Here is a 22,077-nt window from a genome sequence, read left to right as displayed (position 1 = left end):
TTACAAACACATACAGGTCAGCCTGCCTGGCAGTAGGCTCTAACTTGTTTGCAAAGAGAAGCTGATGGCCTAGTGGTGTTATCATGAACCTATTAATCAAAAAGTAAAATTCTGGGGACTTAGGTTTGAACCTTGCCACAAAACTTGGAGTTTTGGAATCAAAACTCAATAAAAAATCTGGTATGAAGGGTCTGATCATGATAATGGAACCATTGTCAATTGTTGGAAATACATGTCTGGTTTACTAATGTCCTTTATGGAAGGGAACTGCCATCTTTACCTTGTCTGGCCTCCATGTGACTCCAGACACAAAGACACAAGACTTTTAAGTGCTCTCTGGGCAATTAGGGATGGGCAACAAATGCTGCCCTAGCCATGTCCCATGAATGAATACAAATTTTAAAAATCATCCTCTCTTAACTGTATTCCTTTGATTTTAACCACTTTCTTCTCTGTAGCTGGTCAAATAGGAACATAGGCATCCACCTCAAAACTTAATCTGACATCTTGCTGCAAAACATCAGCAAGTGTAGGTCTTGACAGAGTGTCTGCAGTTGTTTACTTATTCCCTGCAGTACATTTGCTGTTGAGTTATATCTCATGAATCTAAGTCAAAACATTGGATTCAAGGTGATATATTGACAATTCAAAATATTGTATTTAGAAGGAGGCCCAAAGATTGTGTTCTGTCTGGATCCTAAATTGTAATCCACTGAGATAACTGCAAGACTATTCATTGACTCTTTGCTTTGAGGGGTTATCATCAGCACCTCACCTTATTAGATACAACAATGTATTGACCTGGTAGTGAGAGATTTTGTCTGCAATCCCGAGGCTGTTCTGTATCTCTCAATCTGGAGCTATCTTCTCTGACCTTCCTCAGGATGCTTGATGTTTCTGAGCTGCTGGGATAGTGGTAATGGTTATTCTTTTGGCTTGTGCTTCTCCATTATTGTGCCTTTTCTTTCCCTTTAAAGTTTACCCGATCTCAAAGTGTTCCTTGTTTCTGAAGTCTTTGGCAGCTCTCACCCTCACTTATCTTCTTTTCTGAAGCTGGCAGGTCATCCTGCGGGTTTATCAATTCCTGGCAACAGGTAGGTCTAACTGATACCCATGTGTAGCCACCATGGCTTAAGGTGAGGTTGACCATGGAATGGAAATCAGGACTTTGGTCTTCCTGGCTCAGTTTAACCCTGTTCCTGCAGTACTCAATTAGTTGGCTGTCCTTATCTTATCTGTTAGGAATCCAGAGATAATCGTGGGAAAACAATTTCAACTCTTTATTCACACTGTAGTACACAGCAATCTAAAGGAGGGGGCTGTTTCTCCATCTCAGATTCTCTCCAGTTGTGTTCCCTCAATATCATAATTAAATTATAAGTTACACCACTAACTGACTGACATTAACAATTGACTTCACTTCTTTCTCAGATACTACAAAGCAGATGAACTCCTCCTTCCCCATATTAAACTGCATCTTTCATACAGATTTGGCTCTTTCTAGGTCCTTACGCATGTCAGGGTACTGAGTTGGATGCTAATAATTTATGGGGAAGTGATGCTGAAGGGCCAAAAGGCCTACTCCTGCTCCTATTTTTGATGTTCCTATTGAAATTGCTGCTCCCCCCACCCCATACACATTTTACATCCTAGAATGGCTGGGTGATCCACTGCTGCTGAGAGTATTTCAAGAAGAGCAAGAGAGTTTGTTCAGTTTACCAGCCTCAGCAGGTATTATCTGGACATCTATTTCCTTTCCTTTGTCACGACTTTCCCATATGCAAAATTTCTGCTACTTCTGCTACATAATGACAGTAACAGTGCAATTACTTGAATGCATTTGGGATGATTTGAACACTGTACATTTCATTAAAAATGTCTTCAATGATTAAGTAAAACTTGGCTTCATTAATTGGAGTTATTCTAGATTCCAGCAACTGGTTATCTCTTGATGGTGCAGCTATGACAAGGATCAAGGAGCCTGATCTATTCTAAACAAATAATCCACCTAATGTTTCATTTGTAACATCAAAATTATTTCAGAAATATGATTGGTTAAATGGTTTGTTTCATCCTGAGGACGTGGAAGGATTGACATAAATACAAGTCTTCTTCTTAACAATATCTGTGAACAATGTTTTCAAAATAGTTAGAGTACTTGCAAAGTGGTCAGAATAATTATAAATTGATATAGTTGTAAATTAATTATAATTCTCACCTTACATTGTCTTGTAGACTGCACTGTGATTGAAACAACGCACATCACCAAGAGAATGAGGACAACCCACCTCAGGCGACTGACTGTGTGGAGTTTGCACGTTCTCCCCGTGTCTGCGTGGGTTTCCTCCGGGTGCTCCGGTTTCCTCCCACAGTCCAAAGATGTGCAGGTTAGGTGAATTGGCCATGCTAAATTGCCCGTAGTGTTAGGTAAGGGGTAGATGTAGGGGTATGGGTGGGTTGCGCTTCGGCGGGGTGGTGTGGACTTGTTGGGCCGAAGGGCCTGTTTCCACACTGTAAGTAATCTAATCTAATCTAATCTAAAAACCCAATGCATCACAACCCAGACAGTGGAAATGCAGAAACTCTTCCTCCAATGCCATTCTTATTTCATTCTTTTGTTCCTCAAGAGACCTTTAGTCATGGTGCCCTGCTTCAATTTTCTTTTTAAACTGAGGGAGCATGCAGCTTGTACAATCTGCTTTAAACTTATTGCTCTCCAACTCTGATACTAAACATTTTTCATTCTTGCATGAGGAGCAGCACATTAGAACTCATATATTGATTGATTTATTGTTGTCACCGGTACCAAGATAAAGTAAAAAGTATTGTTTTGTGTGCTATACAGGCGGATCGTACTATACAAAGTGCATCAGTGTAGCAGAACAGAGTGCAGAATACAGTGTTACAGCTAAAGAGAAGGTGCAGAAAGACCGAGATCAGAATTAACATTTAAGAGGCATATTCAAAAGTCTGATAACAACAGGGAAGAACATGTTCTTGAGTCTATTCATTTGGTTATTCAAAGGTATATATATTCTGCCTAACAGAAGTAGGTGAAGAAAGTACAACAGGAATGGGAGGGGCTTTGATTATGTTGCTGCTTTATGAGGCAGTGGGAAGTAAAGATGGAGATAATGGATGGAAGGCTGGTTTGTGTGATGGACTGGGTTCTGGTCACGACTCTCTGTAGTTTATTGTGGTCTTGGCCATAACAGTTGCCATACTGTGATGCATCTGGATAGGATGCTTTCTAAGGTACTTTCTTTTACAATTTCTGTCCTACCCTCAGGATCCAAACCACAGCTGGTGACAGCGGTCTCTACACAGTGTGACACCCTCTTTAACCACAAAGGGACTTCCTGATTCGCTTCCTCTTGCCTCGGTTGTTGCCATGGTTCAGGTGACCGCACATATCAGCTGTACTTTGGTCTACAAGACAGCAGAGTGAGGGGAGGTTTGCTTTCAACTATATTATCCCTTTAATACAGGGACTAATATCGGTAATATCATTACAGTACGATCTGCTTGTAGAGCACACAAAACAATATCATTCACTGTATCTCAGTACATGACAATAATAATCAATAATCAAGTTTTTAAAAAAAATATCATCACAGGTATATAGGATAGTGAAGAAAGCGTTTGGTATGCTTCCATGCTGTACGTCTCTAAGACTCTATGACTGTGAAATGAACCAGGATTCAATTTCTCCCTCCAGTGACAGTCTGTGTGGAGTTTAATACCTTCACTCCATGTCTGCATGGGCTTCCTCTGCATGCTTTGGTTTCTTCCCACAGTCCAGTGCAGGTTAGGTAGATTGGCTATGCTAAATTGCCGATAGAATCCAGGGATGTATAGTCTAAGTGGATTACACAAGAGGGGAGCTATTCTGTTGTTAAGTGTCCTAGTCAGTAAGTTTAACATATTCTAGAGCCAATAGAAGTCAGCATCAAATGATCTGAACAAAAATTTAGGATTTGTCCTCATAGGTAAGAAGGTAAATTAACTCTCTTTACAAAATGCCTCTGGGAGCATTTAACATGGAAGTATCTGCTCTCAGAGGAAGGCATTCATTGAGTTCAAGAGAAAAGAAAATTGCATTCACTGTGACACCAATCCACTGCCAGGTAATTGTCACTGTAGTCCTTGCTGCACCATTCATCTTTACTTGTCAGTGTGAGGAGAACCCCACTCTTGCGCTTTAACAATAAGATGCAGCTTGTTTCACAATAAAACCATGTTCAAGTTGTGCTAGTAAAATATATACAGTTACTCAGAGAATGAGGAAACCTGCCAATATACGTCTTTACCCTAAAAGATCCGAAACTGCTTTCCTTTTCTCACCTAAATTCATACCTTTGAATATATGGAACACTTTACAATCCATTCAGATGTCAGAGAGGGGTCTCAGTTCACCTGAAAGGTGGCATACCCTCAGGAGAAATGAAATGTTAGCCTGCGTTACTTGACCAAATCCTGAAGTAGATCCATAACTTTCTGCCTTAGAGACTAGAATTTGATAAAGCTGACTTCTTTGAGCTGTTATACTTTGCTGGGGTGGTTATGTGATATGATGGGTATGCACTGGGGTAGCACAAGGCTCGATGTCTTACGTGACATTTCCATAAGACAAAAGAAAAGGAGGCATCTATTGATTACACCATATTGGGAATAAGATGGAACTGGAGGGAACAACTCAAATTATAGATGAATTAGAACAAAATAGGTTTGTGGTTCATGGCAGATAAAATTAAATTGCAAAGTAAGAAGAAGCAATGGCCATCACAAATTGACATGAATAGATTTCCTAATGCTTAACTTTAGTATCAGTTGCCATTTCAGATTCTGGTGGGCTCTCTGTTGTTGGAGTTACTATGTTGTTTTCTGGAAGCTGGCTTTAAACCAGGGCATTTCCCCTGTTAGCTGAGTAACTTGATGTCTCACCACTCCATGATGATGACTTCTTTTGAAACTGCAAATCTGCATAAATGACTCCATTTTCATTGTCCTTGAAATGGACAGTTCCTGTGCTCTGTATTTTTCCTGACCTGCTTTGACTGCGCTTTATATTTGAATATACAATGTTGTCTTCTGCTCCAACCAGTTGCTGAAACAAAAACACAAAGTTTGAATTGACTTTTGATTAATGGTGGTTTTTGTTGCTATGAAGGGAAATCTATTTTCAGATTATTGTAAATTAATTGACAAAACTGTTGCAAAGTTTTATAAGTTATCGAATGCTCAAACAACCAACTCAGTCTGATAAGTTCATCCACACAAATCTGTTCACATTGGTCTTCATTTCACCTCAGTATTGTATTTAATTAGTCCTTTCTACCTTGTGAGCTTATCCAGCTTACATGTGAGGTACCAGTTGGACAGTTTTGCAGACAGTCTAGATGACAGCTTATATTTACAAAGGGATATATTGACAGACTAACTGAATGGGCAAAATTGTGGCTGATGGAATTCAATATAACTAAGTGTGAGGTTATCCATTTTGGAGTAAAAAAGGATTGATCAAGATACTTTCCGGGTGATATGAAGTTAAATACAGTGAATGACAAAAGAAAGTTGGGAGTTGAAATACATAGACCCTTAAAATGTCAAGAACAGGTGCAGAACACAATCAAAGAAGGTGATGAAATGCTGACCTTTATAGCTAGGAGCACTGGAGTATAAGGATGCATTGGTCATGCTGCAGTTATACAAAACCCTGGTTAGATCCCACTTGGGGTACTATGAGCAGATCTGGGCACCATACATTAGGAAGGATATATTGGCCTTGCAAGGAACACAGCGTAGGTTTACACGAACATTACCTAGACTTCAGAGGTTAGGTTATGAGGAGAGATTACACAAACTATGGCTGTTTTCTCTCGAATTTAGAAATTTAAGGGGTGATCTGATTGAAATCTTCAGGATATTAATAGGACAAGACAGGGTAGATAAAGATTAGCTAATTGAGTGGGGATTGTTGAACTAGGGGGTGTAGACTGACAATTAGGGTCAGACCATTCAGGAGAGATATTTGAAATCACTTCCACAGACAAACAGTGGGAGATGTTTGGAATTGTCTGATAAGAAGCCCAAGTTAAGGATGGTAACATGCAACTCATACAAAGAGGAATGTATAGTTGTGATGACTAGTGGAAGTAGGTATTGGGGGAGAGTAGGGATAGGGTTGATAGTCTTTTCTTATTCTTAATTATTTTTCTGTTTTTCTATGGTTATATTGAACCCTACGGAAACAGATGCAAATGCAGGCTGAAGAGTATCAGCAAATATAAAGTAATGATTAAATGCTTAACAAAGTCTTGTTTTAATTGGAAAGACAACTCAGCCTTTCTTTATGCTCAACAATTAGAATGTTCAAAGTTTCACCAAACTAAGAGCTGTTGTGGTTCTGTTCGCCGAGCTGGGAATTTGTCTTGCAAACGTTTCGTCCCCTGTCTAGGTGACATCCTCAGTGCTTGGGAGCCTCCTGTGAAGCGCTTCTGTGCTGTTTTCTCTGGTATTTATAGTGGCCTGTCTCTGCCGCTTCCGGTTGTCAGTTCGAGCTGTCCGCTGTAGTGGCCGGTATATTGGGTCCAGGTCGATGTGTTTGTTGATAGAGTCTGTGGATGAGTGCCATGCCTCTAGGAACTCCCTGGCTGTTCTCTGTTTGGCTTGCCCTATAATGGTAGTGTTGTCCCAGTTGAATTCATGTTGCTTGTCGTCTGTGTGTTTGGCTACTAAGGATAGCCGGTCGAGTCGTTTCATGGCTAGTTGGTGTTCGTGTATACGGATCGTTAACTGTCTTCCTGTTTGTCCGATGTAGTGTTTTCTGCAGTCCTTGCATGGGATTTTGTATACTACATTAGTTTTGCTCATGTTGGTTATTGGGTCCTTTGTTCTGGTGAGTTGTTGTCTGAGCGTGGCTGTTGGTTTGTGTGTTGTTATGAGTCCTAGTGGTCGCAGTAGTCTGGCTGTTAGTTCAGAAATGCTCCTGATGTATGGGATACAATACCATACATCAGGAGCATTTCTGAACTGACAGCCAGACTACTGCGACCACTAGGACTCATAACAACACACAAACCAACAGCCACGCTCAGACAACAACTCACCAGAACAAAGGACCCAATAACCAACATGAGCAAAACTAATGTAGTGTACAAAATCCCATGCAAGGACTGCAGAAAACACTACATCGGACAAACAGGAAGACAGTTAACGATCTGTATACACGAACACCAACTAGCCACGAAACGACACGACCAGCTATCCTTAGTAGCCACACACACAGATAACAAGCAACATGAATTCGACTGGGACAACACTACCATTATAGGGCAAGCCAAACAGAGAACAGCCAGGGAATTCCTAGAGGCATGGCACTCATCCACAGACTCTATCAACAAACACATCGACCTGGACCCAATATACTGGCCACTGCAGTGGACAGCTCGAACTGACAACCGGAAGCGGCAGAGACAGGCCACTATAAATACCAGAGAAAACAGCACAGAAGCGCTTCACAGGAGGCTCCCAAGCACTGAGGATGTCACCTAGACAGGGGACGAAATGTTTGCAAGACAAATTCCCAGCTCGGCGAACAGAACCACAACAACAAGCACCCGAGCTACAAATCTTCTACCAAACTTTGAAAACTAAGAGCTAGTTCAGTCAGTAGCATGGAAACATTGAAGGAGAATCTCAAGAAAGACAAAAGACAAAAGAGTGAGAAGCTTCTGTTGTTTGGGTTAGTTGGAGATGGTTGGGAGGGATGTTGGTGTTGAGTGTCCAGCAGGGACCAGGTGTTCTGATTGGCCTGTTTCTGTGCTGCTAGTTCATTATGTTAATTTATGATTATTATTCAAAATATTCAAACTTGATCTCCTTACCTAATTCTCAAAAGCATTATCTGTTCCAGCACCTACACCATCTTTACCTGAAAAATTACAACACCATAACTAAAATATCTGGAATAGGGATGATGGATATTTGTAAAAAGGTGACACTGATGACATGTTGCAGCCTGACATTGATTTGCTCTCTTCTTCTTCTTAAATTCTGTGCATGAAGGCATTAGGCATTACCCATCATCCAATGGGTAGGGCAAGAATAAACTGCCTGAATACACCCTGAGCTGGAACGGGGATCGAACCCCATGCTGTTGGCACTAATTAAGCCAGGGATCGATTCAATCTGATTGTGCTAACGGTTGCCCTCTTCCCCCCCCCCCCCCCCCCACCCCACCCCACCCCCGTACCATCTAGTGAGTCTCAGTTGCTGTGGAAATGGATCACAATGATAGAGGCTCCAATTTCTTTCCATTACATTACTCAATAAGAGTCTCCCCCAAGTGTTAGTGCCTACCGGTAAAGTTGAAAGGGTTTACAATGGATACTTAACCTGTTTAGCTGCTGTGTTATGAACACACTTTCCTTCCATCAAGTTCTGGAGTGGAACTGGAAACCAGAATTTCTGGTGAAGGGCATGGATGTTATTATTGTACTACACAACCTCCAATTCATAGCCACACAAAGTCAAGTAATATTTTATATTTTGTTACAAAGGGATAAAAAATAGGGAAACTGTGAATACATAGTAGCCATGCTGCTTGTAGTGTTGGTCTCCTCAAAAGACCCACTTATCCTTGGGTTCACTCCACTGGTCCCAAGCCAGATGGACATTGTTTTATGAGGAGGTTTCATGTAAGCCTATATTCTCTGGTGTTTAGAAGATTGACAGATAACCTCATTGAAACGTATAAAATTCTTAAGGAACTTTGAATCATAGGATCCCTGCTGTGTGGAAGCAGGGCACTTGGCCCATCAATCCTTAACACCTCTCCAAACCACCCAGACCCACCGCCCCTACCCTAACCCTGTAACCCTGCATTTCCCATGGCTTTTTAACATAGCCGGCACATCTCAGGACACTATGGACAATTTAGCACGGCCCGGCCACCTAACCTGCACATCTTTGGACTGTGGTAGAAAACTGGAACACCCTGAGGAAACCCACACAGACATGGGGAGAATGTGCAAACTCCACATAGACAGTTGAGCAAGACTGGAAGTGAACCTAGGTCCCTGTTGCTCTGAGGCAGCAGTGCTGACCACTGAGTCACTGATTGCTGCACTTCCTGTATTGCAGGAGTGAGGAAACTTTAACAAGCAATGGTTGTAAGTGCTTAATGGCTGTAATTTTACTGAGTCACTTCCATTTTAGATAAAGTCTTTGACACCCTTGTTATGGACCAGACCAAATCCCCTTTATACACTTTAAGAAGGTAGTCTAAACCCTCAAGTTTATTTTATTTTAAAGGTGGATATAAAGTGCCATGTTGCAGATGCAATTTAACCAGTCAAATTACTTGATATTAAGCAAAACAATTTATTTTAACACCATAGTTAAAACACTCCTCAGTTCTGAACTTCCTTTTTTTTGCTGTGATATTGATCATCACAAATTACAAACAGAAGTCTCAGATTTCCACGTACAAGAAACTGACTCAACACATAGTCAAAAGAATCAACACATAGTTAAAATACAAATGAAAGAAAGAGAAATGTAGAATAACTTAACTATTGGAAAACTTAACCAAATAATAGATACCGTCCCAATTTCTAATTAACTGTTTCAATATAGATACCATATACATATACATACCATGGGCAAAAAGGCAAATTCAGACACAGATTCCAATCCAGGAGGAGAAAAAGCATCAAGAGAAAATTCAGAGAAAGTAGCAGCTCGGAGACATTCACTGAAGCTTCAAACTCTTGAGACCCCAATGGCTTCTGTTTAAAACTAAATCTAAAAACAACACTAGAAACCTGGTCTGTGAGACCTGGCCCCAACCAGAACGCTTCCATTGTTACAACTTTACAAAAAAAACCCAGAGCCTCTCAAATTGTTTACAATCTCAGAGACAGCTAAACACGTCTGCCTTACAACCTCTCTTCAAAAAAACTAGGACAAAATAACCTTTTAAAGTGACAGCATATCACACTCTCTCCTGACCTCCTTCCTAATGAGGACACGAGAGGGAAGTCAGAATTTCTTCTGCTAAAAATAACTATTTCAACTATTGAAGACTCAGTCAATTCTTACTTTTCTGTGTTTTCCTTTTACTAATGTTTTACTTTTCTGGGATTACGGGAATTTCTGCAAACTTTATCCATGCTTTTGGGACATTTTCTAATCTTATCATATTTACGAAGTGACCATGTTTGGATTGATTGAAAGACCAGACTGAGTAAATTTGGCAAGTTGCAATTTTTCAGACTGACTGAAGGAATACAACTGGCAAATAGTTTGCTAGAAATTTATATTTTGACAAATCAGCAATTACATTGTTTGTTTACAATATAAATTACCACTGGTGCTGATTTGTGCCACATAACTGGAGTTCTCCCCTGGTCTGTGGGTGACTGACACATGAACAATTTCACTGGATTTTGATCTCTGAGTATTTGAGGCTGTGCAGTAATATTGATGATGTTGCTGTGTAAAGGCGTGACAATGCAGATCCAGTTTACTGGTGTCAGAGATCTTTGAATCTTCGGACAGGGTCCATTCATACCATGTGTACTGAATGGGGAGGGATCCCGAGACAGATTCACAGGATATTGACACCGAGCTCCCAAAACATGAAGCATTTGGTGGAGACGATAAAAATCTAAGTATAGGAACAGATACAGGCTCTGAGGAAAACAAACAGACATTCAGTTACTGCCTGAGCAGCATTCACTTTCCTATTTCTAACATTTCGACATCTAATCCAGAGCCTGTATGCTGGAATATCCTCAACTCATCTATCTCTCCATCCTCCCAGTAAAGTGCATTCCCATCTCTCCAATGACATCTGATCATAAGAAGAATCTAAATTAGGACAAATGTAATGATAATGAACATATGTCAGTGTGGAAATCAGAGCCAATATTTTCTTACAATAGCAGATAGCCAGATTCCAAGGCTTTGGATGGCTAAATGGAAAGTTATTGGAGAGAATGTTACATAAACATGGAATAAAATAAAACAATAAATTGGCAAATGTCTGGTACAAATTTCATGGCCTTAAACAGGGAGTTTAAATGTGCTTCATCTACTTGACTGTGACTGAAATGACATTTTAACTCAAGTTCAGAGGGAGATAGGAATTTACTTTTCTGGGATTCTGAAATCTCGAAATGCTGCGTAAATGGATGCTGTGTCAGATCTACTTCAAAGTCCCCGGCTTTAAGTCATATGCTGGTTGAGTTTCCTGTTTTTACTGAATTAAATTCCACTCGAAGGGCTGGACTAATACCAGCAAAGAGGTTGGTGGCAGAAAATCTACTCAAAACTTCTCAGATTGACCTATTATTACTCATCCCAGAGCCCCATCCCTCTCTCTCTGCACTGACAGCATGTCCCAGACAGGAACCTGGCTCTTCCCCTTCAGGGGACTTGCTCAGGTCCGAGTGGTGCCCATTGCTGTAAGGGACCAAAAGTCAAAGTCCCCATTCACTTCCCTCTGTACTCAGTGTTAAATGACTGTAGGCAGCCATTGAGAATGGAGGTGTAAACTCTCACAATGTTTTAGCTGGTGGTGGGCAACGAAGATAAGAACGACACCAGTCCATTTAATCAAATCTGATGTTTTTAGATAACTTGTCTTGGCCACAAAGTTCCAATTCTTTTTACAAAGCATTCTGATCTCTGCAAAAAGAATTGGAACTTTGCAAAACCCTTTCACTGTCACGGGGCATCAGGATACTGGAACTGTCATGTTCTCTCACAGATAAAACATCAATTTTACATCTCAATGGGGAATAATCAATGATATCACTGAGAGATGTACCGTCAGATATTTGTAGCTCTACAGCAGACACTGAAATGAGGCCGGATTGGTCAATACCACAGCTGTACCATCCTGCATCTTCAGAACGAAGATCCTCCATAGTAACAGAAAATTTATTTTGTGTCTTGTTCTCTGTGATTGACGTTCTTCCTCATTGTCCATGATGTCCATGATTTTACTAAAACAGAGCACTGGCGACTTCAAACTTTCATGTACAATTGTGACCCTTTGCCATCGTGACAATCTGTTGTGATCGCTCTTCCCAAAACTCCTGTTACTTTATGTTTTGCCAGCACTGCACTTAACCTGAAAAGACAATTAATTAATTAAACAGAAAATAGCTTCTCAATACAATCTGATACATTTACGATGAATTGCACTGAGTACTGAGGAATCTCTCCATTGCATCTTCTCAGACAGTTTATGATGAAATCCATTTCTTGTACATCCAATTGTGCCAGGGACACCAGCATTGTCTGAGAAATGTGACATTCAGTGTGCACTCAGTTGAAGAGTGGCTTCGTAGCAACATTCAATCCTGTCCAGCAACAGGACTTTTATAAAATAGGCTCAAAATGAGGATTTTTGCAGGATTTTCAGTTGGTCATTCAGCACAGTTTCAGGGTCACTGAAGAGGAGTTTAAAACATCACAAACAGATACAGAAGTTCACTGAATTTTGAAAGAGACAGTGAGTAGACTCCACCTTCAAGTTGCTGATTTTCAGTAATGCAGATTTGCAAATAAGGCAAAAAGAACTGCTTGGCTTCCACAGAGGTGAATATGAGGGAGGCTCACGGGCAGTTGTATATGGCTAGGCTGTGTTGGATATGGCCATCAGTGATCTGGAGTCTCTGTGAAGCACCCAGTAGGCTGAGATCTTTGTGGATAACACATACAGTGATGTCATCACACCACAGGTAAAGAATGCACTGACAGAAAGGGAATGGGAGACCACCCACACAGAGTGAAAACACTAGGCTGGGAGCACAGGAATACACTAAGGCTGACTTCCCTTTCTAATAGGTTTTCCCTTTTGTATACAGCTGGGGGAGGTGTGTTCTCAGGTGAATGCAACGATAACAAGGTCCATAACACCAGGAGCTACTCAGCTTCTTGATTGTAGGCAGAGAGGGATTTAGACTCTTGAGGCGTTGGATCCAATTCTGGAGAAGATGGAATCTGTACACTTGGACAGGTCATGAAAGAGCAGGGGTATACTCTGCAAGGGGCATTTGCTAGTTCTATGGGGTGAGGTTAAACTAGAGTGGCAGTGTCTCATGACCATGGATTGTAAATTCACGTCAAATAATATATCAAACTTTATTTCCAATATTTATTTTTTGAAAGAGAACTGAGCAAGCCAAAATTATTGCAAATGTTAACTCAGTGAGTAGGTGGAGAGAGATCATGAAAAATAGTACCTAACGGTGTATCATGGAAGCTTCCAAAGGATTGACTGAATGGGAGAAATACACAAAGAGAAACATGCTTATCTTGGAGTTATCTCTGACTGTGCTCATGATGGGAGAAAAGTCAGCTGTTTGGGTGAGAGATAATTTTTTAGTCTTTCTCTTTCAGTCAAACACATAGACAGAAGTTAAAAGTGCACTTCAATTCTGGTCTCTCCCTCTCCCTGTCTCTCTCTCTCTCTCTGTGTCAATGACATTGTGTCCTAAATTGAAGTTAAAATGTCCCTGCATTGTTGGTAAAAAAAAGTGGATAGCACTTCTTCTAATTCAGAGTGCTACCAACCAGCCAGCCTCTGTCAAAAGGAACTCAGACAAAAGAATTTTGAACAACCTGGAAAGCCAAGAATCTCAATCAACTGTTCAGAACTACAAGCAACATTCAATATTATGGCTGCAATGTTCTACCTTCCACTCTTTATAAACAACTCAGAGGTCGAACCACACACCTTTAATGAACTTTTATTCTTTTTGTTGGACACACTTCACATTCTCCATCTCTGAGTATGTGTGTTGTATTATTAATATTTCTTGTGATTATTAACTCACGAGCCTATTCTTTGTTTATTTAAGAAAGCCCAGTTAAATTGACTCCTTTTACAGCATAAACTCATTTGATCTGGGAGAAAGGTATCCACTAGAAATAGGATACATTGTATCTGGTCAATGCAGATATTAATTGTAAAACAACACAATTACAGCTGAAAGTAATATTTCCACTGTTTCCAATCTGTACCACATAACTGCAGTTCCTCTCTGATCTGTGGATGACTGATACTTCAACCATTTCACTGGATTTTTTTCCCCTGGGTATTTGAGGCTGATATTGCCATTTGGATAATTGACAATGTAGATCCAGTTTATTATTCTCAGAAATCCGTATTCTTCAGATGGAGTCTTTCCATACCATAAGTACTGAATGGGAGGGGATCCTCAGACAGATTCACAGGGGATAGAAACTGAGTTCTCAAAAACACGAGATATTTGATGGTGATAAAAATCTAATTACAGGAAAAGACACAGGTTCTGTGGGAAAAAGCAAATGATCAGATACTGACTGAGGATCCAAACAACAAATACTATGCAAATTTCAACATTTCTGTCTTTCATCCAGTTCTTGTCATGTTGGAATCTCTGCAGCTGCATTTCAATATCTACTTAATATTGCATTAATTGAGAGATTAACAGACTGTAATTGATAACTCCTGTTCCCGTGGGATTTCTTCCCACACAGACTGTGATACTGCATAACACTTTTAGAATATTTTTAGGTGATCACTTTAAATGCCAAGTCGTACAAAGTTACAGGCGAGGTGCTGAAACATGGGATCCTGATAGATAGGTATTTTGTCGAGCAGCACTGAAGTTAAGGGGCAAAAGTCCTCTCTGCGTTCTGTTGTACTGTATGTCTCGAAAACGTTCATCGCCACAATCAGCTGTCTTCCGGAAATTCTGAGAGCTATCCTGTTGCTAACAGACCTTGTGCTACTGCAAATTGCCGTGGCCATGTTATATTTTGTGGAGCAGCATGTTGAAGAGCTGAGGAGAGAACAGGTTATTTTGGATGTACTGTAATGTCATGAAACAGAGCTGATTAATGACCTTATTGTAAAAGAACCTTTAGGGATGAAAGATCAGAATATGACAGAATTATACAGTATGTCTGGAAGTGAGGCATTTAAATCTGAAGCAAGGATGAATTAGGATGCATATGAAAGAGAGAGGCACAAATTGGCTGAGCTGGACTAGGAGAGTACATTAAAAGTCAGGATAGTATGTAAATAATGGAGAGTCTTTAAAGACCTAATTCATGGCTTGCAGCAACAGAATACTCCACTCAAAAAAGATAATTCAACCATAGCTGATAAAAGGAAGTTAAGGGCTCATAAGATTAAAATAATTGGCTTATATGGAGGCCAAAATCATAAGTAATCTGAGGATTGGAACTTTTTTAAAGCACATGGCAAAGGAGGACATTGGAATTGAAAAGGATAAAATAGAATAGAAATGCCACATAACAAAGAAAACAGAAAATTAAAATTGATTTGAAGGTGCTGGTGTTGGACTGAGGTGTACAAAGTTAAAAATCACACAACACCAGGTTATAGTCCAACAGGCTTATTTGAACTGATATTGGAAACGTCTGATGAAGGAGCTGCGCTCTGAAAGCTAATGCTTCCAAATAAACCTGTTGGACTATAACCTGGTGTTATGTCATTTTTAACAAAATGAAATTAAAAGCTTCTGCAGGTATGTAAAAAAAAATTGGCGAAGTCAAATGAGGATCCATTAGAAGCAGATTTAAGAGAATTTATTTGAGGAAATGGAGAAATGGCAGATAAGCTGAATGAATAAATTGTGACTTTTATAGTTGAGCAAACTGTGAGTATTATGTCTGATTTAGAGATCCAAATGGCAAGGGAGCATGAGGAGATGAAGGAAATTAGTATTGGTAGGAAGGTTGTGCTGGAGAAATTAATGGAAGTTGATAAATCCCCAACACCTGATTGTCTGCTTTCCCACGTGTTGACAGAGGTGTCAGTAGAGATAGATAATGCATTGGTGATTATTTTCCACAAGTTCAGATATTCTAGAATGATTGCTATAGACTGAAAGCTTGCAGCTGTTACCCCACTATTTATGGGAAGAGAAAGGGAAAGAATAGGGAACTACTGATGTATCAATCTTACATCAATAGTAAGGAAAATGCTGGACTTCATCATAAAGGACGTGATGAATGTACTCAGAGAAAAATAATTCGATTATCTGTAGTCAGCATGGATTTATAAATGAACAATTGTGTTTTACCAACTTTTTGGAGCTTTTTCAGGATGTTACTCACAAAACTATTAATGGAAAGTTAATGAATGGAGAGCATTTGGTTTTTGAGAAGGCTTTTAATAAGGACCCCTCAGAAGGTTAATTTGTGAAGTTGAAGCACACGGTACAGGAAGCATTGCAATGGCATGGATTAATGATTAGTGAACAGACAGAAAATAGAGTGTAAGAACAAATGGGGCATTCTCACATTGGCAGGTTGTGACTAATGGGGTACTGCAAGGGCCAGGACTTATGCCCCAGCTTTTCTCAATATATAAATGATTTGGACATGGGGACTAAGTATAATCTTTTCAAATTTGCAGTTGATACAAACAAAGGAGGATTATGTGTTGTGAGAAAGATACAAAAAAAACTTCAGAAGGAGTGGGACAGGCTTAATGATAGAGAAAGACTTTGGCCACTGATATATATTATGGGTAAGTGTCAGGTTACCCATTTTGTAGGAAGAACAGATGTGCAGAGTATTTTTAAATGGTGAGATATTTGAAAGTATAAATGTGAAAAGAGACTTGGATCCCCTTGTCAATAAGATCCTGAAGGCGAACATGGAGGTGCAAGTTACTAGGAAGAATAATGAAATGTTAACATTTATTACAAGAGGATTTGAGCACTGGAATTGAGAATTCTTGCTTCAGTTGTGTAGGATGTTAGTTGGACTACACTTTAAGAATTTTGCGCAGTTTTGATCACCTTATCTAATGAAAGATATTATTGCCAAAGGAGTGCATCATAGTTTCACCAGACTTTTTGTTGCATATTTAAAGTAGAAGCTGATAAGTATTTGGTGATTAATGGTATGAAAAGTTAAGAGGATAGTGTGGCTTAACAGTATTACAATGTTCAAGCAGCCATGATCATAGTAAAGTGTGGGGCAGGCTCAACAGGCTAAATGGCCTCCTCCTGTTCCTATGTTCCTTCCAACAAGTATCAGCATTGCTGGGGCACCTTGGGATATTGGAGCTTTCCTGGTTCCTCTCAGATAAAATATTGATCAGACATTTCAGTAGAGATTAATAAAGAACATCAATGAGAACCATGCCATAAGACACTTCAAGCTTCACAGCATGTAATTCATTTTCAAGTGTTTGAGCAATACCCAGCTGTACCATCCTGCATCTTCCCTGCGAAGATCCTCCATGGTCACAACAAATACACCTTGTGCCTTGTAATCCTTGATTGATATTCTTCCTTGCTGTCCACCTGGATCAGTTGTTCTCATCAAATATGAGCAATGGACAGTCCAACCATGACACCAGTATTTCATGTTGGGCTTGAACAATGAGTTGTATCGACAATTTATTGAGATTGATTTTCCCACAATTCCTGTTACTTTCTTGTTTGTCCACAGATATGGTAAAGCTGAGGAGACAACTTTTCAGAAATTGAACAAGAATTAAGTTCTTAATACAAATGTATATAACTTAATAAGTTTTACTCCTCCACTCGGAGTAACCACTGTAAAATATCAATGACAAATATATGACCATATGAATTAGGAAGTACAATCTGGAACTATAAAGAAGAAATGAGACATTCAGCTCTTGAAATCTTCTCTGCCATTCAAAACATCATACCTGGTATGTTTGTGTTCCAAATCTCACATTCTCATTTATTCTGATAACCTTTGATTCTTGCCCCACAAATATCCATCCATCTCTACTGCTTTCTGCGGCTGACAGTTCTCTGAAGAAATTCATTATTCCTATTGCTGTATTTAAAAGCTGATCCCTAATTTTAAAGCAGATTCCCCTCAGGGACTCACCCAGAAGATTAAACATAATTTTCAAAAGTTAATCTCCCCAATGCCCTCTATCACTGAACCATAATGTCCTCACATTTTTAATTAATTCATCTTGTAATGGAGGATAGGATTTTCTTAGGCTTCTTAATCACATTTTGGTACCTTCATTCCAACATTATGTGACTCGTGCATTAGAGCACATTGATCCCTTTGTACCTTGGATTTTACATTGGTCTAAAATTAAGTAGTATTCAGTGTTCCAGGATTTTGACTTGGCGGCAGTGAAGGAATACGGATACAGTTCCATGCAGGATGGTATGTGATATTAACATTTTTCAAATTTCAAAATGGATATACGTTCTTTTTGGATATTTCTGTAAAGTGCTTTCTTTGAAATAAGCTCCTCACCTACAGCAGCTTTTGGGACTGCACGGTGGCTCAGTGGTTAGCACTGCTACCTTACTGCACCAAGGACCCAGGTTCAATTCCCACATTGAGTGACTAGTCTGTGTGGAGTTTGCACATTCTCCCCGTGTCTGCGTGGGTTTCCTCCAGGTGCTCTGGTTTCCTCCCACAATCTAAGGATGTGCAGGTCAGATGAAATGGCCATGCTAAATTGCCCATAATGTTAAGTGTGTTAGTCAGGGGTAAATGTAGGGGAATCGGGCTGATGGGTTACGTTTTGGACTTGTTGGGCCGAAGAGCCTGTTTCCATACTGTGGGGAATCCAAGCTAAAATGGAGTAAAAATCCCTATAAAACGCTAACCTTATTCCAGCATTTGTCAGAAAGCAAGTGCCTCTCAACCCTTTGTGTATTTTATTAGAAAATTGTTATGACAGATTTATAAAGATTGTTTATATTACCTTGCTTTCAGTTCAGATTAATGATGGATTAATTTTAGTTTGCAAAACTCAGAGACTGAAAGGTGTTTGTTCAGTTCTGTTGTGTCATCACTGGGTTTAGAAGGGAGTGTATTTTCTCTCAAGAAGCAGTTCCAGAAGGAAGCTCACCACCACCTTTTCACAGGCAATTAGGGATGGACAAGATATTCTGGCCGAGCTGGGGTAAAGGGGCCAACAGCGTTAAGGTTCCTGTCACAATCTGAGGAATGGAATTTTATTTAAATACAAGAATCAAGGACCGTATCTCTTGAGAAGGTATTCGAATACCCCAAATCCCACAGTAGTTCACCAGACATATATTGAGTTCAATATTTTTGTCCATTTAAATCCACCTATGTCGCAGAATCTCTTGGATCTTTCCAACCACATTTTCAATTGATCCTACCACCTTCAACAATATGGAAATGCCAACTTGAGAAATAGAAGCAGGAGTCAATGATACCATTTAACAAGCTTTGTCAAATGCAGGTGAACACAACTATCTGCAAGTTCGGTTCCATTCACCACTCCTCCATTCTGTCAGTATCCTGGAATTCCCTGCCTTTGGTGGTCAACTACACCGAATGAGCTGCAGTAGTTCAAGAAATGAGCTCATCACCACCTTCTCAAGGATGGATAATGCTGGCCCAGCCAGTGACATCCACAACCCACGTGCAAATAAAACAAAGGTCACCTCACCTCTTCATTTGTTTGTCAATGAATGGAAACTGGTGAACTGATGATGCACAATGAGGATGATATCGGTGGATGGTTGGTTATAGATCTGGGGAGTCTCTGCAGGATTGGCTGTGGATACTGAGAAGGGCCAGTGGGATTACGTGTTACAATGCTGCAGCGCTAGTTACTAACAAAAGGGCACAGCTCTAGGGAAAACCTGGATTCTCAGCAGCAATGTGTATTGAGGTTCTGACGGATTCTGGAAACTAGGTAGCTCCATAATTAAAATGCAGATCAGCCCCAATCCAACTAATGGGCTGAGTGGTCTCATCTCTTCTTTGATTTTCTGGAACTCTTATAGATTTTCAATGGATCTGGAAGTATGAGCAGAAAAGTGCTGAGGGACAGCATTGCCAGCAGTAACATTTCAAACAATGAATGCTCAGGAGCAGATTGTGTCTGAGTCTGTTCCTAACTCAAAATCCTCATAAGAAGTGATGGCTCACACCTCAAATACATGTTTTGACAACCCACCTAGTACAGCAACAAAGGGGGAGTTTTAACTGTACATCCATTCACCCCAACAGAACGGAAAATGGGAGGATCGGTGGGTTTAAATGGACAAAAACATAGAACTCAATATACAGGTACTGTGGGACCTGCCACAAATCCCCTCCCTCATTCAGATGGGCATTCCTTTTTTTTAATATTGATTTATGGGACTTGGGCGTTACTGCTGGCCAGCATTGATAGCCCATCCCTCTTTGCCTTGAGAAGGTGGTGGTGAGCTGTCTTCTTGAATCACTGCAGTCCACTTGCTGTTGGTTGACTTGTGGCCAGTAGGGAGGGAATTCCAGGATTTTGACCCAACTACAGTTGGGTGGTATATTTCCAAGTCAAGATGGTGAGTGGCTTGGAGGGGAACTTGCAGGTGGTGGTGTTCCCAAGTACCTGCTGCACTTGTCAATCTAGATGGCAGTCGTTGTGAGTTTGGAAGGTGCTGTCTAAGTATCTTTAGTGAATTTCTGCAGTGCATCTTGGAGATAGTACACACTGCTGCTAATGAGCACCGGGGGTGGAGGGAGTGGATGATGTAGATGTGGTGCAGGTTGCCTTGTCCTGGATGGTATGAGGTTCTTGAGAGTTGTTGGAGCTGCACCCATCCAGGCAAGTGGGGAGTATTTCATCACAATCCTTTTCCCCACAAGCTCTGGGGTTTTGCCAGTGACATTGGAGGCTAATCCCAAGTGTCTAGTCAGCCTAGGTTAAATCTGGGGGATTGGTGGTTTGGCCAGGGGAGGATGATGAGATGAGATGTGGAGATATTTCTTCACCCAGAGATTGGTGAGCTGATACAATTCTCTATGACAGAAAATGGATGAAGGCAAGACATTGAATGTTTACAGGAAGGAGTTTCTCCAGTTTGTTTGGGTTAAAGGGATCATTTTGGATTGGCACATGCTATTTTGCTCTTTGAAGGCCTTTGGAAGAATTGTGTAATGTCCCTGCTGTAACACTTGGTGGCATATTCCTGGAATCCTGAACTATTTATCACGCAGTTCCTGGAGAACATATAAATGCCCAGAGCAGTAGGAACTTTAGCCCCTGTTTACAGCACAGTTTAATTGATAACTCTTCTTCTGGTCCTTTGGAATTTCCCCTGTAGATTAATCGATAAAGCTTCTCTCTCCTTTCACCTGTCCTCTTTGTGATTCATAACCTACATCCCGCTCAGGCCGGACCCCGATACATCTGTCCTCTGTTTGTTCCATCCACATCCAACAATGTCCCTCAAGTGGACCAGGACCCACAACATTAGCCTCCAGCAAGTGCTGTCCCAGGCCAGATCTTCTCCAATGTGCAGACAAAAGTAACTGACATTTAGTCTCATGATACATTCATAGGTTTCTATCACTCATTCCCTGGAGAATATTCACATTTTTCTTATGGTGTCAAACCACAATGAACATCAAAACATGCGACAAGTGTGGAAACATTATTTTCACAACTCAGCCTCTTGAAAATAGACAGCACAGTAGCTCAGTGGTTAGCACTGCTACCTCCCAGTCCGGTGGCTTGGATTCAGTTCAAGCCTTGGGTGACTGTGAACATGTAGTTTGCATGTTCTCCTTGTAGGTTTGCTCCAGGTGCTACAGTTTCCTCCCACAGTTCAGGTAAGGTGGATTGGCCATGCTAAATTATGCATAGTGTCCAGGGATGTGCAGGCTAGATGGGTTAGCCATGTGACATATGGGATTATGGAAACAAAGTGGGTTCTGAGTCTGGGTGGACTGCTGGTCAGAGGGATAGTGAGATGGGCTGGATGGCCTCTTTCTCCACTGCAGGGATTCTATGATGCTTATTTAGATTCCCCATTGACCATGAACGTGTTTGAGGATTTAATGGAACGGGCCTAAACTGAATGTGTGTTCATTTAGAATAAGCCACTCACATATAGCGTGCTACAAACAGAAACATATTTACAAATAATTTTGGAATGAAAACTATTTTACAAGATTTAAATTTTAATTTGATAAAATGTTAAAATTATTTGGTTCAATTCAAATTAATTTGGATTGTAATTTTTGGAATTTTCTTGGCCATTCCTAATCGCTCTTGACTGCCTTATT

The 22,077-nt window shown here is 40.4% G+C and overlaps 1 pseudogene; it reads right to left on the bottom strand.

The window, feature by feature from the left end:
* The window catches only part of LOC140467128 (Fc receptor-like protein 5), a 110,338-nt pseudogene extending 92,974 nt beyond the window's left edge, over nucleotides 1–17,364 (bottom strand).
* Between the last annotated feature and the right edge of the window lie 4,713 nt (nucleotides 17,365–22,077).

This window comes from Chiloscyllium punctatum, chromosome 45 (genome assembly GCF_047496795.1).
Source record: "Chiloscyllium punctatum isolate Juve2018m chromosome 45, sChiPun1.3, whole genome shotgun sequence".
In the NCBI taxonomy this organism is placed as follows: Eukaryota; Metazoa; Chordata; class Chondrichthyes; order Orectolobiformes; family Hemiscylliidae; genus Chiloscyllium; species Chiloscyllium punctatum.
The sequence above is the reverse complement of the archived record's forward strand: the minus strand, read 5'-3'. Positions and strand labels throughout refer to the sequence as shown.